Source organism: Ailuropoda melanoleuca, chromosome 3 (assembly GCF_002007445.2).
Source record: "Ailuropoda melanoleuca isolate Jingjing chromosome 3, ASM200744v2, whole genome shotgun sequence".
NCBI lineage: Eukaryota > Metazoa > Chordata > Mammalia > Carnivora > Ursidae > Ailuropoda > Ailuropoda melanoleuca.
In genome coordinates this window covers 14,823,111-14,849,834 of record NC_048220.1, presented here as the reverse complement: position 1 = coordinate 14,849,834, position 26,724 = coordinate 14,823,111, and the positions used below count along the sequence as shown (strand labels likewise).

General features: G+C 41.6%; 1 long non-coding RNA gene across 1 annotated transcript; it reads left to right on the top strand.

Annotated features, from left to right (window-relative positions):
- The first annotated feature begins 1,845 nt into the window (after nt 1–1,845).
- Nucleotides 1,846–17,012, top strand: LOC105237999. The gene is made up of 3 exons (XR_002142879.2): nt 1,846–1,911; nt 2,149–2,309; nt 16,585–17,012. It is a non-coding gene; the product is annotated as an uncharacterized LOC105237999 (long non-coding RNA).
- The last annotated feature ends 9,712 nt before the right edge of the window (nt 17,013–26,724 follow it).

Genomic DNA, 26,724 nt, shown 5'->3' with positions numbered 1-26,724 from the left:
TTTGATCTTCCCAGCACCTTTTGCTCCTGCATTTAAATAACCCAGTTTCCAGTGGCATCAACTTTTCATTTATTTAGTATAGGCTGACCATTGTGTCTGCTCTTGGTACCCTTTCTGCAAATGGGATGGTCATAGAAAGCAGGTGTTAAATACTAAATTCCACCTCCCCACCCCCCTACCCAGTTACAGTAACAGGTTTAGGGTTGGACAGGTGTTCTAAGCCAGGCTAATTAGAACCTTCTCTGTGACCTTTCTTTTAAGGCTATTGGAGAAAAAGCATTCTCTTTACCAGAATTGCTAAACCAATAGGCTGTGCATCTCGGGCTGCCCATAGCCACCACTCCGCGATACCCAGAGAACCTTTTCGTGGTAGCAGAGAGAAAGAGAGCGAACAAGCAAGCAGGAACCCGGCTATATATTTGGAGCCCCAGGCTATGTAAAGTCATCTTTTCCCCCCAAGCTCGCTTGCACACTGTCGCATACATGATGAAGTACTCAGGAGCAAAAAAGTATAAATACTTAATTACCTGCCTGGAGGATAGCTGCGAAGAGGACAAGATTTTGAGATGGGTTTCAAAGAGTGAGCAAGGGTTTTCCAGTCAGAGAGCATGGGAAAAGACGTTCATGCAGGGGTAATAGAGTGATTGAAGGCCGACTTAGGAGACGATGAATTATAGGAAGAGAAGGGACATTCCAAACATCAGCAAGTCAGGCAGAGAAATATAGGCTAATTCCTCGAAGGTAGTGTGGGGACCAGATGCTGTAGGGCTTGTTGCTATCCAGTTGGTTCCAGCATCATCATCTAGCCTTGGAGGGTATCTTGAGGGCAAGTAACAGAGCAACGTGATCCCACTGGGGGGATGAGGTAGGCTTGCCAAGAAGCATGGGTGTTGGGAAGAGCAGATGCTCAAGGACCAAAATGCCTGGAAGCAAATCCTGGCTCTGTCATTTACTCTCCGGGGGACTTGGGGGGAGTTATGTAACCTCTTTTTGCCTCACTTTCTTTGTCTGTAAAATGGGGCTGATATTAATAGCACCAATAGCACTTACAGATTTGTTACGAATATTAAATAAGCCACATGTAAAACGCCCATTTAAGTGCTTGACACATGCTAATTGCTCAATAGAGGATTATTATCTGTGCTTTAGAAGTCAAATTTTGGGGAGAGAATTGAGGAAAGCTCTCCATCATTTGCAAGTGGTATCCCTTTAACATGGATTAGTTTCTCAGCCTAGATAGCTGTCCCCCAACAGACAGGGAGGCCCAGGAAAATAGGATAGAGGACTAGCATGTTTGGGGAGGAAAAGGGGAACAGAGCAAAGAACAGTTTCAGAGTATGTAATGTCACTCAGAAGACAGGTTTGGGTGTCCCTCTGAAGTTAGAGGCTTGGGTGGCCAGGGGATGGCATGAATTCACTGGGGAAATGCTGGAAATGGCTGTGGTTAAGGAGAGAGACTCCAGAGGCCAACAGCCAATGTGTGCCTAGCGATGGCCCTGACCGGGGCAAATCGGAGGAAGAGACTTTGAAGATGTGAGAGATGACTCTTGAATTGAAACTGCAGACGAGGGTCCGCAGGAGGCCAGAGCAGTAGCTCAGAGGGCACAGGCCCGGATCATTCCGTTAGCACCACAGTGAGAAGTTCCACAGGATCCTTAATAGTCGCCATGAGTCAGGGATTCCGTCTGAGGCCCTGTCACCCAGAACACAGGTTTAGCAAACCCTTTGCTCCAGATGTCAGCAACAGGATGGGCAGAGCCTTCAAGGGCCACTCCCAGGCTTAAGGAAAAGGCAGAGAAGAATTGAAAGGTGCAGAAAAACAAGGAGCAAGCAGAGGCAGGAAGGGGATGCGTAAGAGCACAGAAAAAGAGGACGTGAGATAGAGCAAAAGAATGAGAGGAGGCATATAAGGTGGGAGTCGATGCAGAGCTCGCATACTTGGTACATTCTCTAAAGGCCATTTTCTGCTGTGCCAGAGAGCCTCCTGGGGAGATGTGATAAAAACCAGAGGATTCCACTAGTGGGTCTGTTTCACGTTCTCGGCTGCCCTCATTTGAATGATTGCCTCTCCTGCCATTGTCCTTGGAGTAGATACATAGAATTCTGCTCTGTATTAAAAATCAACTTGCACTTCTGTTTGGCACACAGGCTGAGCCTGCCCTCAGATGCTACAGCAGAATAGCAGCCTCGGGAGACTTTCTTGACCCTTGACAGCCCAAGGATGACTCTACTCTTCATTCAAGTCTGGTTGTCAGGAGGACTTCATATGTATATTGCACACACCAGACCAGCAGAAGACTGCTTTGAAGGTAGGAATCGCCCAGCTTTCTAGCACCTGGAGTATTGAAGATAGTGTCTGGGGAAATGGTAGTTGCTCAAAAAATGCTAATGAATTAAGTATTAACTCTTAGCTGTCGCTTCAAGTACCATAGTTAACTGGAGGAGAAAAAATAAAAAAACAGACTTACTTGGATTTGAATTGTTGGCCTATCAGCCACTGCTCTGTGACTTTGGGCAAGTTACTTTATTTCTAGGAGCCTGCCTTTCTTCATCTGGAATGTGGGCAAAATAATATCAGGGACTCTCCAGGGCTTTTCTGAAGACCAAAGGAGTTGTTACACAGTATGTGACATGGTCAGTGCTCAATTAAGTGTTAGCTAAACACAAGATCAAAACTCTCCTTTTCCAATGTAGTCTTTGAAACTACTGTCAATCAGAGTTTTAGTGATTCACAAAGCTGACAAATATATGTGAAATTTGGAGGAAAAAAAATGCCGCCTCAAGCATTATCATTTCTGGAACATTCTGCTTGGTTTCAGTATGCACTCTGACCCTGTCCACTTAAACCATAGTTGGTCCTGGAAAGGAAAGTGAGAATGTAAGAAGCCTGACCTCAAGTCCAAGCTCTGACCATTGCTGTCCGATCTTAAGCAAGCTGCTTAGGTAACTGCATCGTAGAAAGATCTGTTCTGTCCGGATCATTATTATATTCTCGACTTGTAGGACAGACCATGACAAGCATATAGCAAGCAAGCAGCAGGTATCTCTTGAATCAGCACATCTATAAAATTGGACTTCGTAAAAATTAAATGAGATAATAATAATAGTTAATGGTTTTTGAATGCTCGCGGTACACCAGGTGCTATTCTGAGCGCTTTTTATATGCTGATTATTGATTTCTCCCAATCATCCCGTGATGGTGGTAAGGTTATCTTCACTGCATATATGTGCATATTTGGCAAAAAGAGAGTGAAGAAATTGCCCAAAGTCACATAGCTGGAAATAAACAAAACCAAGATTTTTCCTAAACAGTCCGACTGTGGAACCCCGGGCTCTTCGTGTCAATGGTTTATGGCCCATCAGTGTGGGTATTGTAACTCCCTGCCCATCAACCCTTTCCCATCTTTTGATAACTACCCAGATTTTCATTCAGTTATTTAAACCTCCTTCATCTGAAGTTTATGTGCATGGCTATTTGATACTTGAGAATTTACTTTCTGCAAATGAGGATATATTTTCTGTGTGTGAGGATATTGTCCTGAATAAGCAAAATAGAACTCTCAAAATTAGGATATTGAGTTTATTCATTACTTTCATCTTATTCTCAAATCGCATTCAAGTTTTGTCTGTTGTCCAATTAGCGACTTTTAAGCAAAACAGTCCAGTCCAGAATGTTGCCTTGCTTTTAGTTTTTACGTCTTTCTGCCTCTTTCAATCTCAAACAGTCCTTCAGTCCTTCTTTGCATTCTTCCTCTTGACACTTTAGAAGATGATGTGGCAGTTATTTTGTGGGAAATATCCCTCCATCTGAGTCTGTCTGGTATTTGCTCATGATTGGATTTAGGTTATGCATCTTTGGCAAGAACGTGATGTATCTTGTGAGGGGTTCACGATGTCTGCATAGATGCCCCCCCCTCATCTCGACCAAGTTCCACATCCCACATCAAGTCTCTCCATCCCCTACCGTGAACACCCTCCTTACCCTGCTCAGGCTTTGACGCTCTGCTCTGGCCTGCCACAGCTCGCATCTTCCCCACCTTACACCAATGCCTACTTTGCCCAAAACCCACCGACCTGATTTGGGACTGACTATTTTAGGAACAGAGAGGAAAGGAAATGAAAAAAAGGAATAAGAAAGAAAGGGAAGGTGATAAGGAAGAGAAAGAAGAACAGGAAGAGGACCACCAGCCCTTACCAGCCCACCATATCTGTTGATTTTTCAGTTGTAAGAGCCAACTGATCTTTGTGGTTTCAGCCAATGTGAGGGTCGGTTGGTTTGTGTCTGTTGTTACTTGCAAACCAAAATGTTTTAACCCAATATATAAAGTTTGTAATAAATAGTAGGTAAACAATACATGAAAGCCCTTGTGGGATGGTGATGGCATTACACTTGGAATCCTAAGACCTGAGTTTAACCCAAGAAATAGCTGTGTCATACTGCACAAGGCACGTACATTATTAAAGCCCTAGGTCCCTTATATATAAAGGGGGATAATAGTTCTTACTTTATGAATGGCCGTTAAGCTACTATTAGGGGTTGCATTGGGTCTCCCCCCAAAAGATATGGTGATGTCTGAGCCCCTAGTACCTCAGAATGTGGCTTTATTTGGATATAGGGTCACTGCAGATAGAAGAAGTTCAGATGATATCATTGTGGAGTAAGCTGGGCCCTTAATCTGATACGAATGGCCTTCTTACAAGGAGATGGCCATGGAAACACAGAGAGAATGCTTGTGAACATGAGGCTGAGATTGGAGGGACTTACCTGCAAGCTGAGGAATGCCAAGTCTTGTCGGTCCCCACCAGAAGATAGGAGAGAGTCATGGACAGATTCTCCCTCAGGTCTCAGAAGGAACCAACCCTGCCAGCACCTTGATCTTGGACATCTGGCCTCCCAAAATGTGAGGGGAGAGACCTGTGTTGTTCTAAGCTGCCCAGTTGGTGGCGCTTTGTTAAGTACCCCTAGGCAACTGGTGTATGTGCTTTATAAAATCGAAAGATGCGTAGGAACATAAGCAGTTACCGTTAGGATATCTCTCTAACTTTGCTACTGGGAACGACAGAAGGCTTTGAAAAATTCCCATCCTTTCAAAAGCTTTCTTTTTTTTCTTGTTGCTGTGCTGAAAAAGACACAGGTCATGAACATCAAGAGGACCCCATGCTTGCTTATACCTTGTGACACAGAATCGTCACTTAGGAACCTACCAGAAGAGACGACTGATTTGCCTTTAAGACATCCCCCGCAGTGGAGACCTCAAAGTGGTGTTTACCCGGACAAGATTGTGTTTAGTCATACAGGATGTACACTTTTCCTGAGTCACAGTGTGTCTTTTGTGCTTCCATAATAACGCTAACAGTAAACTTCATCTATAGATACCGATCAGACACCGATCCAACCATGTCACGTGTGTTATCCCTTTTAATGTACACAACAAGCTTACAAGGCAGGCACTTTTCTTCTTCTTCACTTCTAATTCAGGAGACTATGCACAGAGGCATTAAGTAGTATGCCCCGTATTGCACTGATAGTAGGGGGTGGAGCTGGGTTTCACATCCAGGCATCTGGTTTTAGAGCAGTGTCTACACCACCACAGTGCACTGCCACTTGCACCTATCTCCAAAAATCAACTCTATATAACATGTGGTTGTGGTATTAAGAACATCTTATTTAAATATTTAATATTTGAATGCAGGTTAAACAGCACTTTGGAGGTGGTAACATAATAGAATAAATGGTACCATTTGCATATACATATGTTTATAGACATGTCTGTTCCACATTCATGAGTAGAGACACATGGATGTCATGCATTGTTGAGTAGGGATGCTATATGTATGCATATGTAGCTATAGGAAATTTCTGGTTCATGCAGTTGGCTAAAAGTGTGTTTGGAGTATTGTATGCTTTCAAATTATTTCTAAAATGAATGTGTGGCTACATAACTCTTTAAGTTGTTACGGTCTAAATGAGGAGACCTGCGTTTGTTATACCAATATTACAGTATTGAAAGGAAGTGTGGTGAGATGGGTTGTCACCTAGGAATTCTGCAAAAGGGGAATCTAAATTTATTCCTTCAGGAGGGTACAGATTTGTCTCTCAGGAGGCAGGTAAACCCAAGGGGGTTTAGGATTTAGAGTGTATGTACTTACCAGCTTTGGCCCTAGGGCCATCTCAACATATCCCAGTGAGAATAGATGGCACACGCCCCTGCCCCCTGGAGACTGTGTATCTCAGTTAAAACCAGTGTGGACACTGGACAGTGATATTGGAAGGGAAGTCTTTTTGCTGGCGAGATGCTCTTAGAAGTTCCTCCTGTAACCTTCTCTTGGAGAGAAAAGATAAAGGAGGGAAAGAGGAGTGACTGGGAGAAATCATTGAATTTTTCTATATCCCCCCCCGCCTCGAAAAAAAACAGGAAGTGACTAAGATTGCCTTGAACTGGCAATATTACATCTCTTGCTCTTTGCCTGAGTAGAAGAGAAGGAGCAGAGAGAAGTTGAGTAGTAGACAATCAATAAAGTCTGCAATTTTGCCCACCAGAGTTTATGGTGATGAAATTTGTTCCTGCTACATTGATAATGAACTGAATGTTCTTCAGCAACCTCATTGTTCTAAAGTATCTCATTTGTGCCTTGTTTGTGTTCACTGAACTGCAAAGTTAACTTTTGTTATATTACCTGCCAGATCATAGGTGAGATTCACCAGAAGATGATCTCTCTAAAGTAGTTGACTTCCTTTCTCTACCAAGAAAGGAAAGCTTGAGGGCCCTCAACCTACAGAAGTCTTGGGGGGTAGACCATCCATGTTTGCAGCAGTCATCTTGTAACTATCCCGTTCTGTTGCTTCTGAGCCCTTGGCCTTCCAACAATCCCTCCACTCATGCTGTGTAGTCATGCTATGTACACAGCATTTCATGAATATAGTCTATCATCTCTTGTCCTGTCTCTTAGGTTGGTTTAAACCCCTTGGCACTCTTCCATCCATATTATTTCTCATGGGTCATTTGTTTTTAAAGTATTTATTTTTTGTTACACAATTTTACATGGTCAAAGAGTACCCATGACCTTACACAGGTCAAAGAATACCCATGACCTGGGCGCTCTATCATTTTCTTGAATTTTTGTTTGAGGCACATTACACTCTGAGCAGTTTCTCCTCAACTTCTTCCTTAATATCTTCTCTGGTAAAAGAAAGTGCTTTTATTATTGTATATATTTATTAACAATAATTGTGTTGCTTTGTTTGGGGGCTGAACTTCAGTCACTGAATTCTTCTTTCTAGGTTGTTTCTGATGATTTCCTTGGTCATACTCTCTTTCTCTTGCCCCACAGGATTTTCCTTTTGAGATACACAAAACTCAGTCTATCAGCAGATTAGTTCTGGTAGCCAAAAACAAAAGCTTCTTTCTATTGTCTGCCAATTAGGGGGAGATGTTTGTCCCCCAGTGAAAATTTAAGTTACTGATTTAGTACCACTTGTACATCTGGTATCTCATAGTAATATCTTAAAACCCACCTGCTTTGGGGGAGGTTTCGACTACAAAGGTCAAAGTGACTGTGTCTTTTAATAGCCTAAAATATATCTAATAAACATCAACTGCTTCTCCCATTTTGTCAAGCAGAGAACAACACTTGCTATAAATCAAAATAATCATAGAATTTATTTTTTCCACTCACACTGAAACCAATTATCTGTTTTAGTGATGGAATTTTTTCCAATCTGGAATAGTTAATGGTATTTATGAGGTACTTACGATGTATTAGGTCTAGGGGCTTTACCTGTGTTAATTTAATCTGCCCAGCCCTAGGAGGCAAGAGAGATGATTGGTCCCATTCTACCAATGATGACCTAAGGCTAAGAGAGAGTAAACCAGTTGTCCAGATCTTGGAGTAGGAGACAAGATAGGATTTGAACCCAAGCAGTGTAGTTCCAGGACTCTGCTTTAAGCTCTGCCACAAACACTAAACTTTGTGACTACTCTGAAGACCTATGCATTGATTGTTAGGCATTTTATCAGATTTTCTCCTTTTCCAAGCTTAGTCACTTTCTAAAGGCACATTTTGCTTAGCATCGATTTCAAACGCATTACATCTAGCTCCATGAAACTTTTCAATTGAATTGATTTAGAATTAAGTAGTGCATCTTTCAGCAAAGTTTAGATAATGAGCTTTATTTGGGCGTGTTTCTCAGCACTTGGTCTAAGTTTTTGCAATAGAGTTACGTCCCAATGTCTCCTAATATAAATGATTATTATTTTTTATCTAAAAGTTGGCTCTGTTGTTGGGCAGATAGTGGATGGGCTGGTCTATGCTTTTTAAGTAGGCTCCACGTGGAACCCAATATGGGGCTTGAATTCATGACCCTGAGATCAAGACCTGAGCTGAGATCAAGACTCAGTCACTTAACCGACTGAGCCACCCAGGTGCCCTTGGTCCACACATTTTATCCTTCTTCACTTGTCAGCATCATGTCCCTCAGGTGCATTCCAAAAGTGCACCAGGTTTCTTGGTGATTGAGATGGGACACAACACAAGAAACCTCCTCATGGCCAAAAAGGAGTTCTCTGCTAGCAAGATACTAAATTTCAACAAGGATGCCATGCTTACTATGTCTACAGAAAGGTTTTTTACCCAAAATGGTGACTTGTTTTCCAGCATTTTTCAATGCTAAAAATGGTATGTTACCAGCACAGAAAAGATGTAGGCATGTTTTTTTCTGTTTCTCCAATAATTTCAGTTCAAAGAGGACCCAGCTTTATGTTTCAAGATTAAGATGAGAAGTAAAGAACAAGTCGCCACAGAAAGAAGAGTCATAAATCTGTACGCTCTTACGGCTATGTCTGGCCAGTGACTATTTATGAAAAATACACAACGAAGTAGAGAAAACAACTGAAGAAAAGATGCTTGGATTTGAAGTGGTAGTATGGGGGGAAAAAAAAAGACAACTAAAGAATAGTGATCTGATATCCTGCAAAATTTGATGTCATTTGTTTCCATTCTCTGTCTGGAGCTGGGCGTGAAGGGAGCTCTGTGCTATTAGGTCCAAGAGAAAGTCATATAAATGGCGGCATATCCTTGAGTTAAAGCAAGGTCTCCGCTTTCTAAGATCTGTTTAGAGGTCATGAGTGAATCTCTGTGAAGTTAAGGTATATGGGCTGAAAATGGAGTGAGCTTTCACTGCCTGGAGGTGACCAATAGAAACAAAAGCTCGAGGTCAGATTCTGTGGTTTTACCTTATGTGCTGAAGGCATATCTCTAATTCCTGCAAAGAAATTCACAGCCAGGTAGCCATATGTGACAACAAAAAGTAGAAGCAAACAAATACAGTTCACATAGTTCAGCATCGTTTTGAAAAATTATTTTGCCATCTGCCCTCTTTATCTTTGGCGCCTACACAGACACGCAAAGGTACCACGCACGCACACACGCTATTGAATCAGACAAAAATACATCCGAAAATTTATTAAGCAATTCTTACAGAATCAAAGGATAATTAAGATTTTCAGTTTAAGCCAACGTGACTGTGTGTACAAGTGTGTATATTTGTCTAGTGGTGGAGCTCCTGAATTGTCTAAAAATCTGTGAGAAATCTGGTGTTTTACCAAGTGTGCTATCAACAAGAATGCAGCTTCTCAAAATTTCTTGCTGCCTTGCTGAACCACAACAGCAAGTCACTTCAGAGTCCACTGGGGCAAATCACATACTGTCATCATGTCGTGATCATAATGAAGCACAGAGGCTGATTGAACCAACAGCCCTCACTGCTAATCTCCATGCCAGACTGGAGGCTTGAGAAGTTTTCTGATGGGGATAGAGGGGAAGAGATTGAAAGCTGAAGTGAATGATTAAAGCAAAATGAACCCCACAGGTGAAATTATTTCAATAGCAACATGTCTTAAAGCCAAAGTTTTGATGATGAATAAAATGAATAGAACAAGTCAGAAATTCCCTCGCCACCTCAGGTCAGTGAAGAGTAGGGTCAATCATTGCACAGCGGGATTGCCTTCTGCCTGGGAGCCAGGCCAGAGCCCATCCGGAGATGCGTGGTGAAGAGGGAAATATGGGTCATTACAAGGGAAATGTACCTTTTTCAGCCCTTAACACTGGAAAAAGTAGAAATATATACCTCTTTTGTTCATGTCCAATTCTTTCTACAAATTTGACTCCCTCAAAGAGCAGGTTACTTTTTTAAAATTCATGGAAGGGTGATTTTTTTTTTTAAGATTTATTTATTTACTTGTTTGACAGAGAAAGAGTGAGAGAGCACAAGCAGGGGGAGGGGCCGAGGGAGAAGGAGAAGCAGACTCCCCAAGGAGCAGAAAGCCCAACTCGGGGCTTGACCTCAGGACCCTGGGATCATGACCTGAGCCAAAGGCAGATGCTTAACCCACTGAGCCACCCAGGTGCCCTGGAGGGTGATTTTTTTTTAAAAGAAGGATAAATAGCAATGTGCAAGTTTATTCACAAAGTCCCACCAGCCAATCACCGTAATAGGTCAGTGTGAAGGACTTTTAGTTCTGTTCATTTTTTTTCCCTCAATATAGAAGTAATTCATTCCCACTGAAGAAAAAATTGGAAAAAAATGTGTGAAGGAAAAGAAACAACCACTGATATTTCTGCTACCGGTAATAACTTCACATCATACATAGATATATTTTGTGTCCATTGTTTTTTGACACATACACATTCCTTCTATAGTTAAAGCTATCATGTACCTAGAATTTTACATCCTGACTTATTAGTGATAGGCATTTTTGTCAGTAAAATTAAAATCATTTTTAATGGCACCATTTCACCATACTCCTGGATCTATAATGCACTTATTCATTCCAGTGTAGTGGCACATTTACTTTGTTTTTGTTATTATTAATCCACGATGGAGATCTTTGAACTAAGAACATTATTCACATTTCTCACTATTTTTTAATCCAGAAGGCCGTTTTTAAAAAATTATGTCTCTCTTTGGGTAAAATAAGATTATCGAATGAGTATATACAGTATGTTCCAAAGGTGGGGCTCTCCCTGGACCAATTCTTGACCTTATTTCTCGCTTTAGCTGTATGATTCACCAGTGAATGTATCAAATGCATATTACATAATTTACAAAAGTCATTCTTCCTTCAACTTCATCAACCACACATGAGAGGCACAGAGTCGATCTGTTGGTCCTTGTGAAGCGTTGTCGAGTTGTGGTTACCGTGACTAGAGATTCATTGCTTTAGGCGTTGTAGAAATGCAACACTTTAAGGGTGAGTAACTCTTTCCATGGATCCCGCCACAGCTAGATAAATGATAGCTTGGGAAAGTTATAAATTTCTATCACTTGATTTCAACAGGAGAATGTAATACCACAATGCTGACTCCTCCGTCCTCATCAGATCACAAACAATGATAGACTTTCCATCTGATTCGACATGGCAGCTGAATCTACCGTATCCATTTCTGACTCCGCAAGACTGTCAATCTCACCACTGAATAATCTGAAACCTGCATTTGCCAAGTCTCTTGCTTACATGCCAGATGGAGGAAAACTGCCACCATATCCAATTTGTAAGCTTGAATATCTGATCAGAGGGGGGAAAAATCATTATCCTCATGACCAAGAATGGAAAGAACCATGTGATGATCCATGAATGATGAACTTATGGAGGAAGGGAAAAAAAAGCAGGACATGTCAGCTGACAACACAATCCACCTCTTGCCAGACACGGTTAATGTGTATTCATGTAAACATAAAAGCTGTATTTTAACAAAGCTGGGTGTGCTCTAGAAAGTACTTCTCAACTTCGCAAAATGGCTATACCCCTAAACCGGTGGCTAAATGAGCTTTTCATGGCTCTGCTGAAAGAGTGGGTCAGAGAAAGGTAAAATATACTATGGATGAGGGAATTACTCCGATCAAAGTATAAATATTTTAGAATGGAAATCTGCACAGAGTAAGACTCTGCTCATTTCTATCTGTGTAGATCTGGCGTAGAATCATACATATTTAGGCACTGTTTTTACTGTGTGATGATAATATGATTGGGGTAGCAATAATAACATTTTGAATTTTTATAGTACCTTATAGCCAATGGAGTTGGAGTGTAACACAATATGCCAGCCCAAAATATGTCATTTTAGCAAGACTATTTTGAGCTGTAGTGAGTCGAGGAGAAGCAGATGAAAGTAAAGCTCTCTGCCTTCCCTGTTTGACTACCAACGCAATATGCATTTGTAAAGGGTTCCCTGCTACCAGGAAGGACAGAAGTTGATCCCAGAGACAGCTCTTGATCCTTGTCAGCCCTGAATCCCAGGAACCTACATAACAAACCTTGCCAAAAGGACCCTCATCTACCCTCAGTCTCCCCACCCACCCCCTTGCATTTGCCTTCCTAAAAATCTGCTCACTCGGAAAGCAAAAAGCCCTTTTCCTCTGTCTTGTTCATTCACTAAAAACGTATCTTTTTTTGTCATGCTGCTGTATCAGCCCAAGTTTTGGCTCCCACTTTGACCTATTCATCACTGGGTAGTCCCATGTGTGTGCCTGAGGCACATGTCAATACACTTGTGATTGTGTCTTTCTCGTTCATCTGTCTTTTATCAGTCCAACAGAGGAGGGCCCCAGCCAAGGAACCTAAGGTGGGTACAGGAAAACTTTTTCCCTCCCCTACAAAGTGCTCATGTCTATCATTATTATTATTATTATTACTATTATTTTGATGTACATATACACACATTACACAACTCAAAGATGGATAAACATGATATTTATAGAGGAGGAATCTTGGATAAGATTCATATACAGTATTTCACAGCCAGAAACAAATGGGTCTGGGATGGCTACCAAGGTTTCTCATTTCATGTCTTTGTACCCCACTTTTCTACACAGACAAAATCCACAACTTAGCATCAGGGAACTCATATGAGGGCTTTGAGGGTGGAGTTTCTCTGCCTCTGGCTTACAGAGGTGCTGGCAGAGATGGTCCATTCACCAAAGATGGCTTACATGGGCCTTTCAGTGGCTCGTCATCAGGACAATACACGTGTCTAAAATGGTTCCAAGAGGCATTTTTTGGTTCGGGATTTTGGACCATTGTGGTACTTTGTGTTCTGGTGTTCCTTTACCTATCCCTCAACTTTTATTTCCTACTTAATTTGCTTTTTGGTTCTGGTCATAGTGAGGGAGTGTCACCCAATATCAGAGCAGACATTAGGGTCAGAAAGCCAACATGACTTTGGGGATGGAGACACTGCTTTCAGGCTGTCACTAATATTGAGGACATCAACCAAGAGGGAAGTCGGTAAAGTTTATTGGCAAAAATGTTTGTGAATCTGTATTGAAATTCAAGTAGTGAGAGCATACATTTTTGTTACGTTATGACTGTGATATTACTTTTAAATGATATTCTATGTCAGTGTATTGTGTTTGCATCTTGATGTGTTTCCTTGCGTCTCTGTGTGTGATGAGTCTGTGCACTTGTCTGTGTGTTTGATGTATGCACTTGTGCAGGTGTACGTAGTGCACGTATGAGTATGTGTGGATAGTGTATGTTATATGATAGAATGTTCAGGAAATTGGTTAGAGCTGTGAACCGATGGCCAGAACTGTTCTCCTGATATTTTTATTTATTTATTTTTTTTAAGATTTTTTATTTATTCATTTGACACAGATAGAGACAGCCAGCGAGAGAGGGAACACAAGCAGGGGGAGTGGGAGAGGAAGAAGCAGGCTCCCAGTGGAGGAGCCTGATGTGGGGCTCGATCCCAGAATGCCGGGATCATGCCCTGAGCCAAAGGCAGATGCTTAACGACTGAGCCACCCAGGCGCCCCCTGATATTTTTATTTTTTGCATGTGAAACATCTCTGTAGTATTGGACTTTGTGAGCAGTGTTGTCATTTGCACATGACTAAAAGTAAATTATTAATAACTCCCTGAGGCTTATGGTCTTCTGTGAAGTCTTTACCAAAAAGAAGAGGGGGGGATCTTTGGTAACTTGCTTGCATTGGAGGGTGCTCTAGCTCTGGCCTAATCACTGACTTGAGGATTTTCAGTCCGCAGAGCTTGAGTCAAGGGCGTACCCCTGTGTCTTCAATTCTCATGAGTTGGTGCATCACCGCCCCTGATCTGAGTCTCTCAGTTTTTTGTTCGTTTTTATTGGTTGGTTTGGTGTTCGCCTCTTTTTAATAGACCAGCAGGGAAATTGGATTGGAGATGCTCAGGATTTTCCCTTGATTTTCACAAGTTGCACGGTGGAAAGGCTTTTTCTCTAATATCGTGCTTCCTGTAGGACATTCCTCTGCTCGCCATAATGACTATCGCTGTTTGTTGTCATGTTTTCTACTACACTCTGGGTACCATAAGGACTGGGGCAGTCGTATTTGTACCTGGTGTGTGGTACATGGCCACCCACTAAATACTGGCCGGAAGGCATAAATGAATCAATAGCAGGTAACATTGGGAAAGCTCCCAGGATCTCATGCAAATGCCGAGTATAAAGAATTAGTCCTGGACATGGAATCCTTCTCCTCTGCGGACGAGGCAAACAAAGCCAATTTTTTAAGGAGCTACATTATAAAGACCATCAGTGGCAGAATTTCGTGGAGAAGCGAGACAGCCCATGTGAAAAAGAACCTCTTTTTTTCCTATGTGAAGTGTCAGCTTATTTTGCTGAGTGTAAAATTCTTTTATATACTTTAATGCGAAGGAAGGAGGCTGGCTTTATTATATAGGCATAAATGCAGAATGAGGAACTTTGAAAAAGAAAAGCGGTTGAAATTCTGTATAGAAAGTGTTTTAAAAGGTGAATGCCTACACACGGCTGTATAGTTGGGAGTCAAGTGACCATGAAAAGGAAAGAAAAGAGACAGAGAAACTCCTTCCTATTTATACTAATAACATGTAAGTGCATGTTATTTCCTTACAAGCATCATCATATTGGATCTGTAGAGCACTCTTTTCCTGGAATTTAAAATGCAACAATCCATAGAGAGAAACTCTTCCTCTGGTGGCCAAACCTTGAAAAAAAATTTGGGATTAAAAGCAAATACATGTTCACACACACACAAAAATCTTCCTCAAGTCACATACTAGAAATCAAACCAATTTTATTTCAAACTATTAGCAGAGTAATGCCCTGCCTATTTACCACCTGCATTTTCCCAATAATTTATAATTAGAACTCAGCAGTAAGTATTGATTTCCAATTGATGGATATCATCTGTGCCCTAATAAACTGACAGACCTTCAGAAATTTATCCAGGGAGAACTTTAGAATCCATGACATGAGTTAAACATATTTTATTTAACACCAGAGGAAATTTGCATTTCATCTCTCAGGCTTTTACGAAGCTGCTGTAAATGATTTAGCTTAGCTTTTAGATTTCAGAGTCATTTCATTTCAATCTGGGCACACTCTTGTATAATTCTTAGCCTTTGTTCAACCAAATGTAGACGACCGACATTTAGCATGTGGAATAACATGTCAAAAATATGGGATGCTTAAATTCACGGTTTGTGGATTTAGTAAAGATGTGAAATAAAGCCTTTGATGCGTGTAAAAATCACAGTAAAATGTAAGTGAAACCTAATTGTAAAATGTAAATGAGGTCTAATTGTTTACCATGCGCTTGTAACTGGGAGCCTGCTGGGTAATATGCCACGGCATCCCCTAGGACGCGGTAATGCCACGTTCGTGGGCGTCCCCGGGGAGGTTTAGCTCCGACAAATGCTATCATTGTTTATGAGCAAGTGGGTGGGGCATGTCTTTCAGGAGCGAGATCTTGTATTTCATGGGGCTGGCAGCTTATTCAAGGCATGGCCACTGAGGGCAGATGACACATTCACACAGAAAAGGCAAGGTTTTCAGATTGGGGGGTGGGGTGGGGCAGTGATGCAGATTTATGTTCCCAAAAGTGAACAAACTGAGGATTCTAGGTGAATGCATTATTTTCTTATTTTTCTAATCTGAGCAAAAAAAAAAAAAAATAAGGTAGAGAAGTCCTCATCGTTAAATACTTTGCATTACTAATGTGTCAATTTACCATAACTTCCATTTAGATTTTTCTAGTAGAAGCAATTTTTTTTTTTGTGGTCTTGTTTTGTTTTTAAGGAAGATGGCAACAAACAGGTTTTATATAAAGTGGGTGCCCTTGAGCATTTCTGTGTGGATTTTGTTTGTTTTCCGGAAAAAAAGGATCCTATTAGCAGGTTCATTTGTATAATAATCATTCATTAAAATAGGCTCTGTGGCAATGAAATACCGCACTTGAATTCCAGCACAAAGCCTTTAAAAAGCTAAAATGTCAAAACAATAAAACTAATTAAGGCAACAAAATAGCTTTTTCCAGCTTAATGACAAGCTGGTCCAAAAACACACTTCAATGATTTCTCTTTCCTCCAGAGACACTTTAAGTAAAGCAAGGATAGAATTTTCCACCATCATTATCGAGCCCAGTGTCATCTAGGAACCCAGCCCAACCGAACTGCCTGGCAGAAGAGGCAGCATGTCTGCTTTTGGCTTCCCTCCCTCCTCCTCTCCCTCTCTCGCTCTCCCTCCCCGCCTGTCTTCCACCAACATTTATGAAGGTTTACTCTGCTGCAGGCACTGTGGAAGGCTAGCAGACTGAGCCAGCTGTGAATGCTGAAGCCAATGGAACCGATGAACCAGACCGGAAGACAACATATAAATAACCGGAAGACAACACATAAATAAACTCGAATCCAGGAGAGAAAAGGAACGTGTTTTCAAATGACAGAAAAATTGCAAGAACGGTATATAGAACTGATGCACACCCTGTGCCCAGAGATCGGATTCCAATTCTGCCAACTTATTCCAGCAACATCTTCGTAGTGGCCAAGACTCTAGTTCAGGATCACGGGTTAGTCCCAGTTGTCACCTCCCTGGAATCTCTTTGATGTGGAGCAGTTCTTCACAACGTCTTTGATTTTTCATGAGGTTAATCATTTTTGAAGATTCTAGGTCAGTCGTTTTATAGGTTGTCTCTTGATTTGGGATTATTCTGTGTTTCCTATTGATGATTAGAGCCTGGTAATATATTCTTAGTTGAGATATTACAGAGACTGTGCTCTTTTTATTATATCCTACTAGGTGGCCCATGATGTCCCTTCTTCCCACTGGTAGTGGTGGTGGTGATGTTGGCATTTGATTTATGTATCATCCGCCAGGATTTTCCACTGTGAGCTACTTTTTTAAAGAAAATGTGGATTAATAAATATTTTCTGGGCAGGTATTTGGAGACCAGGTAAAATTCTCTTCCTCACACCATGTTCCCTCACTAGTTTTAACGCCCTTGGATGTTACCTGGCGCAGTTAATTTTTACTATCATGGTGGCCCAAAGATGGTTTTCTATTGGCATTATTCCCCTTTATATTTAGTATGTATTCTTATTAGGTGGCTTTGTGTTAAAGTAAGAGTTCTCTCTTCTTATTTATCTTTTCCCTTATTTATTTATATCAGTGTTGACACGGAGATTCCTATTTCTTATTTCTGTTACTCCATGGATTAGAATCCATTTTCATTATTTATCTGGATGCCCAGCTTTAGCCAGTGGAGCCTCCTTCAAGCTTGCTTCTGTGTCTTCTTGATATGACTTCATTATTCTTGGAGTATTTCCTTACATTTTGGTAACACATGATATTCCGGGCTCCTTGATACCACAACCCTCTGTGCTACAGCAATCATCTTTTTTTCCAAGGGGCTCTGGCACATTTTAGGGTGGTCTTTGGAAACCAAGGTTTGGGCCACTAAATGGTCAGAGCTCCCTCCCCCTTTCAGTGGAAAGAGTTGATGTCTCTATACAACTGTGTGCACGTATATACGTTATGTGCACGTTTGCAAGTCTATTTTATATTTATCCATCTTCATACATAGAAAACCTTGAACTGATGTCAATGCCTTCAATTCCAAGCCGGCATCACAAGATTCACTGTAGCCTACTCCTTTCCGTGCTTGTATCTCTCTTTTCCAATGGGGAGAATCCTGGCTGTTGTTATTTTAATATTCTTATATTTAGTTGGTCAGTCTGCACTTCTCTGGAGCCATTCTCTGCTCTTCCCTGGCCCTCTCCACCCCAGTTGGGGCTCAGGTCTGCATACCCTGGTGACCTCCTTGTTCAAGCTTGCCTAATGCCTTTTTGAGGTAGGAGGGGAGAGAAGGAGGGAGGGAGGGAGGGAGGGCAACACTTTTTTAAAGAAACAGAGAATAGAAGAAGAATGGTGGATATTTGTGGTTGATACTTGATTTCTCGGTGTGTCAGCTTGCTTTCATTTTCAGTACAGTTGATTTTGATCTGATGGCTGTGGTGGTGGTGTGTGTGCAAGATCCATCAGTATTGACGTATGGAGCCATCATCCCTAGACTCCAATGTGTAGTTCTCCCTGTAAATTCTAGTAGCCCCCAGACACACATTCAAGAACTCATGGAACACCCAGACTTTTCTGAGTGTTCTCTTCATCTTCTGGTCTAGAATACCCATAATCTTCATTAGGCAGCAAGGAGATAATTTGTTTTCCTAATACTGGGCAAGACTTCAATTTGAAATAAAAACTACAGTCATCATTGGAAGGAAATCGCTGTGAATCATTGGTCTGTGTCACATCCCCTGTCTCAGAGGGAGACGGAGGAAGACCCCACTGGGGAGGTTTCTGAGCTGGGTCTTGATGGAAAGGGTGGCTGTAGAGCCATGTTTCTTATTTCTTAGAGCATTACTCCTAGGTCATGGGCTTCGAAAAAGCGTTTCGTGATCAAATAAATTTGGTGAATACATTATACTATAAACTTACCTTAAAAAAATCACGAAAGGCCTTGAGAAGTCCTTTAGTAAAGAAATTTGCTAAACATCACTTTACTCAGCTTTGCCCATACTTGTCTAATGACATTCTCTGGCGATAATGAAGCAGAAAAAAAAAATAATAAGGTTTACACACATGAAGAAAAGTAATTTAAAATGAAAGACAGAAAATTGGGGGGAGGGAGGACTTGAGTATTCCAGGTTGGCAGAAAAATCTGGTGGGTGGTAGTGTAGGCAGGGTGAAAGTCTTGAATGCAAGCTTAACATTTTGAACTTTATCCAGACTAATGTATAATAGTAGGCAATTACTAAGTTTTCTGTACTGTTTACAGATTTGAGGAGGTGAATGTCCTCTGCTTCTCAGCTACACACACACACACACACACACACACACACACACACACACACACACGACTTAAACTACCTAACCCCACAGAGCTTATATTGACAGGACTTGACTTCTCTATTGTCTTTAATAGCATAACCACTCTTCCAGGAGGGTCTGGCACAGGCAGATAACTTGATTGTTCATTGTAGGAACTTTCCAGGAAGACTCATCAACTCTTCAGTGAAAAGGATCAACGGTTTACAGAGTCCCAAAATTCTTTGAATTCTTTGCCTCAGAGATCCTTGCCTTGCTGTTTCCGCTTGAAGGAGATTAAAATAGGCCACCCCAAACATGCCACTTTGGCATAAGGATTATTCTGAGTGAAAATAATTGAGAATCAACAGAAGCAGAGAGAAGCCATCTCAGAGCTTCCCTTATCTAACTAAAAGCAGCAACTTCTGGAAAATAAGGCTACCATAAATTCCTTCTTTTGGGCAGATTTACTCCAACAAAGGAGAATGTGAATAAAATTAATCCAAATTCCTTCTCTGGGGGAATTTTATGGCCCTGAAGGAAAAAGGAAGACCTCTCCTTCTTTAGAGATAGCCATTATTACAAACTTTCTTATCTCCCCATTGTTTTCCTAAAAAACCCCTGTGTCTTTCCTAAAGAAACATATCTGTTTTTCCCACAAGAAGCCTCTTCTCCCCTCTCCCTTACCCCTACTAAGTTTGGTACATAAGCCTTTAATTATTTAGGGAGTCAGTTACTTCTGTTGCTGGCTTCCATGTGCAAACAAATGAACATTTTTCTCCTGTTCATCTATCTTTTGTCAGTTTAATTCACAGGCCCCCTCCCTAAGCTTAAGAGAGTAGAAGAAAAGAGATTTCCTCCTTATACCCTAGTCCTAAACTGTTGTATCGTGATTCTCACCCAATCCTGTCGAGGCCGCCCACTGACAGACTGGGGTAAGCAATAAACTCAGCTTTGTTCTCCCAGAGGGTTTGTGGGTGGTACCTGGGGCGCCAACGCTCAACATTCTCTATATCCATCTATCCCCTGTGTATCTATCTGTGTATCTATCTATCTATCTGTCATATTATCAGTTAAACCATATTTTAAACCAAAAACTCCCAACATATTTTAACCGTTACATAAGGAGATGATTATTGGAGGGGTCCTGTAGCGATTCTACTCAGTGTCTCTAGGTAGGATACTGGTCTCAGTTTGGCTAGCATCATGTTGTGGTTTGGAGAAAAATATATAGTATGAATCAATGGGACTTGATAGTTCTGGAAGACTCAGAAGGGGTCTCTCCTCTTCACAACAGAAATCAAAGGCCTGGGATGGACCCAGAAGAAGTGTGAGGTTGGTAAACTTCCTGGAGAAGGCTTGCCTACCTTGCTGGCTGTTTAAGAAAGCCTGTTGGAGGGTGCCTGGGTGACACAGCGGTTAAGCGTCTGCCTTCGGCTCAGGGCGTGATCCCGGCGTTATGGGATCGAGCCCCACATCAGGCTCCTCCGCTGGGAGCCTGCTTCTTCCTCTCCCACTCCCCCTGCTTGTTCCCTCTCTCGCTGGCTGTCTCTATCTCTGTCAAATAAATAAATAAAATCTTTAAAAAAAAAAAAAAGAAAGCCTGTTGAGTAGAAAAATCAAGGGCAGGCAAGTCTAAAACTTTTACAAGAAAAAAATAATATTAGCAAGCTGCTTATATATCCAACAGAACAAATCAACAGTTAAACAACAACCACAACAGCGAGAAGCCGAAGTTGTTAATTTTATTTTAAACTTAATTCAGTGGGTGCATTTTTTCCCCTTGTAGCTTCAATGAGATGTTTGCAAGTATATTTTCTTTTTTGCAGACAATGTATATTATATGAGGACTTCTTCCTCCCCCCATACCCAGATTCATTATTCATAAACCTGTTCAGTACCGTTCTAATTTTATCATTTACAATTCTTGATTCTTGTCTTCTGGAAGCCACGAGGCCCTCCTAATCCAGAAAGATGAGCAGATGAAGAAAGCGTTGGTGATCTTTATGTACATTGTAGGGATTTCTCAGGCAGACCATCCCCTGCCCTCACTGTTCTTGCCCCGAAGTCCCTGTGTTTGACCCCTCTCCCTGCAGGTGCGTCATTTTGAGATCTGGCTTCATTTCCTTCCACCTGCTCTATCTGTTCTTGCAGTGAAAGCTTCAGCTCTCAATTCTTCATTTTTCTAAGTATTTGAAAAAACAAGATGACATGGTTAATGGTCACATAGAACAAGTTTTTGAGGTTCTTAAAGACATTTAAGAAGCAAGCATGCACATATTGTGTATTTGCAAAATTGGGGAGTGATTATTTTAGCAAGAGTGTTGCCCTGATTACAAGACAAAGACTGGAACCCTGGCACTTTAGTATGTTGTTTGATTATTTCTTAGAAGATAAAAAAAATTAATCCATTATATTTGTTAGATAAAAATCCTACCTTATTAATACACATTATATTTCTTTGGAAAAGGCTCTCTAACAGAGTAGAATGATGACCAAGATTAAACTATTTAGTGTTCTCTACTCTTTACTTTTTCTATCATATGTGGTTTGTTCACATCTTACTTTTATTTGTCTCTTAGGTTATTTATTTTATGTATTAACTTGTGAGAACATTTTATGTTGTAAGGAAAACAACCTTTTATATTTCATGCATGTACACCTATTTCTGCCAGTTTCAGAATGCAGAATTCCTACTTTTTTATATATTTTTATATTTTCTGTATTTAGATCTCTGATCATTTATTATTCTAGATTCCTCTTATGCTTTGTTTATTCATTTCTTTAGAATGACAATTCCAGATCCTGAAGTTAGAGAGTAATGTACATTTTGTTTTGGCTGGGTTGGGTTTGGTTTCAGTTCTGTTGAAACTCTGAAGTTTTAGTGAAAACTGAGAAGCTATTTTAGCTCAGAAAGGTTGTATAGCAAAATGGGAGTTACTAGAAAAGATAATAAGAATGGAAAAATTTTGGAGTTAGAAATTTTGAGCTCATTGAGTTTGATTTAACCAACATTAATTTACTGTTGGCTACACAGATGTTCTTTTGAAGGATCTTTGAAGTCAGGGGTTCTCAGCTTTGGCTAGACATTAGAATCTCTTGGGGAACAGTCCAGTTTTCTGTTGGCTGGGCCTTCCTTCTAAGGATTTTGATTTAATTGGTCTGGGTGAAGCGTATGCATCAGTATTAAAAATATATATTCTTAGGTCCTTCTATTGTGCAACCACAGTTGAAAACCAGTGTAATCCATTTTTTTTTTTTTTTCATTTCTAGAACTAGAAGCTAAGGCTGGGCAGGGACTCAGAACATGGGAGCTTGGGTAAATGCTGGTGGTTGGCATCCTGATAGTTGGTCTAGCTATCTTTCTCCAACTCTTCAGTTTTTCTTGTTGGTGTGAGGTCAATGGGCAAGAGGACCTGAGGACAGTTTCCCTCGTTTTGAAGGCCTTCCTCTTCGCCCCGCGTTGGTGGGCAGTTGGCTTCATGGTGACATTCATTTTTTTCCTAGTTCCTTTTCCTGCTGTAACTGTCCCCTCCCCATCCTCCTCCCAACCCACAAAGATAAGCAGACGGACCTAGAAAGCTAAGTATTTGTTGCGAATTTTCATTGATTCTTGAAGCTCTGCCCTCCTTTTCCCTCTCAGAGATTGGCAGTGGATTGAAAAGAGATGGGGGATGGGAAATGGATGAGGGAAGAAACGGAGCAAGACATGAGGACAAGGGGACAGCAGAGCTAGAACCTAGACCAGAAGGATCCACTTCCTTCTGCTCATTGCCAGTGTGGTAAAGCCCTCTTAAACCCGGAGATGTGGGAGGGGGGAATGTTGGCCAGGAGCAGAGGGAGGCAGGGGCATGGATTTATGACACTCGGGTGCCTGAGAAAACTGAAGAGGATAGCATCACAGCTCTGTGTTTTCGGAGGCCCTGTGACATCTGGTATGGTGTCTTGAGTCATCTACGTTCTGTACATTAGAAATGAAGGGAGCCTTAGAAAAGTCGTGTCTGCCTACTTCGACTTCCAAATAAGATGAGTATTCCAAGTAGATGATCCAACTAATGTCAACTAAGTGCCATAGCCATTTTGTCTGTTTTATTTACCGTCATAATCCTGGTACTTAGAACCGAGCTTGACACACAGAGTTGGAGCTCAACAGATTATTTGTCGAATGAATGAATGAATGAATGAACGAACGAACGAACGAACGAAGGAGCAGACATCAGATCCAAGTCCTAAAGTCAGGTTCCTGCCAGGGGGTGGTCAGGCAGGATGGAGGACGACAGAGTAGCAAGGAGCCGTGGACATATCAAAAAGGCTATTGCGTAGGTGTTTTTTTATTTCTTGTCTTTTACTTTTTCCTAAAATGCTGTGTTAGCCAAAGTGCTGAAGGCTACATGGGGCATGGAGCAGCCTGTCTGTGATCTTGGTACCTGGTCACTGTCGTATTTTTGTAATTCGTGACTTGAGATGAGAATGAAGCCATGCCCCTTGGAACACTCTTATTTCTCCAAATTGCAAGGATTTCCACGGGTTGCTTAGATCCTAGAGTCAGCGTTTGGAAGCTGGATGAGGCCTGAGAGATGATAGGCACAACCATTTCATGTTTTAATGATGAAGTCGCTGCCCAGAGAGGTTGAGGGAGGTATTCAAAATTAAACAACCTGGTAAAAGTGAAACCGTTCTGGATCTGGGGACTGCCTGGAATCCCAGTCTGGCGTTAGGGTTCCCACATCATGCTGACTAGGCACTTTATGGAAAAAGCTTTATTGCATTAATTCTCTAAATGATCATTGCTTACCTGGAACCATGCCTGCTTTTATTTTAATTGAGATTTTATTTTCGCCTGCCTGGAGCAAGGAGAGCATTATGGTTTTTTAAATGAGAACCAAGGAATTACCTGCACTTCAAATATTAGCAGTTACCTTCTGCTAAAGACGCATGTGGACTATCTGTTAGAACCATGTCGTAGGTAAACCAGAAAAAATTTCATACTAATTGTTAAAAGCGCATTATCCATCAAAATGTAAATTTCCCGAAGAGGGCTTTATGCGGCTCCTAATTTCCTTTATTACAAAATGGACTTGAAAACTCTGGCTGGCTCCTTGTCCTTATGTAAAACCTTCATTTCCTGTGGTGCCTCCAATTTATTTTTCCAGAGCTTTAACAGCTTTCACACTGTGATTTTCTATATCTGTTGCAAATGTTCAACAATTTACGGAGAAAATTTTAGTCCGTGGCTTTCTGCTTTTAGCTTTTCATGTATAAAGATTAAAGAATGAATGTGCAATCAGCAGATATATAGAAAACATCTCCTGCTAGAATAAAATAGATGGTTCAACTTGTGAAACCCCAGTGGAATTTATAATATCCACCTACAGCACTCCCTCTCTTCTGTATGGCGTCTTCTGATAAATAGGCTCCCAGAAGAGACAATTTGGAAGCTGGAAAGTACTTTATTTTCCTTTATAGCATGACATAGCATTGTCCAGACCTTGCAGGTGGGAGAAACATGGCAAGCAGAAAGGCAGGAGGAGACCTAGGGGTGAGAGTGGCTGACAAATCAAAAGAAATTTTACACCGCCTAATGCACGCCTTCAAGGCTGACGCCCTTTTGGAAAAGAGCACAGAATCTGAGATGACGTCTAGAATGTTGATTACCCGCTGTGGCTACCTGAGGACTTAAAAACATGGTAATGCAGTCACGCGCCTGCTGGCATGTTACTGCGAGGGAAAAGGGCTGGTGCTTCCTGATGGGGGGTGTGTGTGTGTGTGTGTGTGTGTGTCTGAGACAGAGAGAGAGAGAGAGACAGGAAGGCGGGGCGGGGGGGTGGAGAGGAAGAGAGAGAGAGTTTTTTTCATTTCTTCAGTAAAAACGCCAGCATGTGTAAAAATGGTTTCCATTGAGGTTGGATCTATAAAAACACAGTGAAGACCGAGGGAAGGAAGTCTTCAGCCTGTCCATTGTGCTCTGACCCATCTATCCGGGGAACCTGTGTACCTCTCTCTGGCTGCAGGGTTGCCGCTGTTAGATCTCCAGTCCAGCCTGTGTGCACCTGCTCTGGCTGGCCCAGCCTTTCTTGGAGAAACAAGAGCTCTTCTTCCAGAAATGCACAAATAGGAAAGTTTTTATTTATATCCTTATTTGCCCCCCCCCTTTTTTTAACATGGGGGACCTAATGGCATCTGTGCCCTGCTCCAGGGGTTCTAACCCTGCTGCTGTAAGCCAGCATATGCATTTGAAAGCACATTTCCGCTGCCAAGGGATCAGCGGGTTGGGTGCGGAACCAGTGGGGACTAAAACAGTAGTTTTATGGGCTCCGTTGTGTCCCTTCAAAATTCCTGTGTTGAAGTGCTAACCCTCAGTCCTTCAGAATGTGACTATATTTGGAGATAAGGCCTTTAAAGAAGTAATTAAGGTAGAATGAGGTCATACGGGTGGCCTTAATCCAATCTGACTGATGTCCTTAGAAGAAGAGGAAATGACGGCACAGATAGCCATAGGGGAGGGACCACTGGGAGAAGACAGCCACCCACCAGCCAAGGAGAGAGGACTCAGAAGAAACCAGTGTTGCTGACACATTGATCACCGACTTCTGGCTTCCAGAACTCTGAGAAAATATATTTCTTGCGTAGTGCACCTAACCTGTGGTACGTTATGATGGTGGCCCTAGCAAACCAGTACCATAAGTTTCAAGAGTATTTTTAGATTAACTTAGTATTATTTTATATGATGTTGGACCTTCTATGATTCTCATATCTAAGCCCTCCTTTATGTGTCTACTGCTATTATACTTTTAAAGACCATCTTCTTTTTTTTTTTTCTTTTTTTTTTCTTTTGGGCCCGGAATACAGGTGGGCAATAGCCAGAAGGCACTGGCTCGGGGATGGGAGGAAACTCAGAATCCGTGTGATACAAGGGATTGCTAGGGAAGGGAAAGATTTAGGAGAATATTCTCGCTGTCTTAGGAGCCACATCTCCCTCTGCCCTTCCCATCTACTACCTGGTGGTTAGGGGTCTGAATTATGGGAGAAAATCATGGACTATTGGTATTATAACCATAACACAATGTACAGTCATTACACATGTGACAGAAGAATGTGTGTTCACTCTTGTAAAGCCATGAAGAAGATGGAGGGATCGCTTATCTAAAACTGATCTGAGATTGAGGTTTAAATTGGATGTCGACGCGGTGCCCCCGAAGACAGTGGTATATAGACACCCTTGCCACTCCTATCATTGTCCCCAGCTCTGTGGCATCAACATCCCTTTGAAGTTCTTTTAAAATGCAGAATCTTGGGCCCTACCTGAGAACTACTGAACCAGAATTTGCATTTTAACAGAATCTCGGAGTAATACAGATGAAAATGTGATCATTATTAATGTATAATATCAAGTAGGGAACATCTCTCAAGGAAAGGATCCCATTGTATGGAAACGATGAATATGAGGGTCTCACAAGGCAGCTGGCACAGCTAAGTCCCATCTAAGGTACTGGGTTCAAGAGCTCAGGCCCATAGTTGAGGCTTCTTTTTGTTACTACTAGGTTTCTCCGAGATGGAGCGGGTCAACAG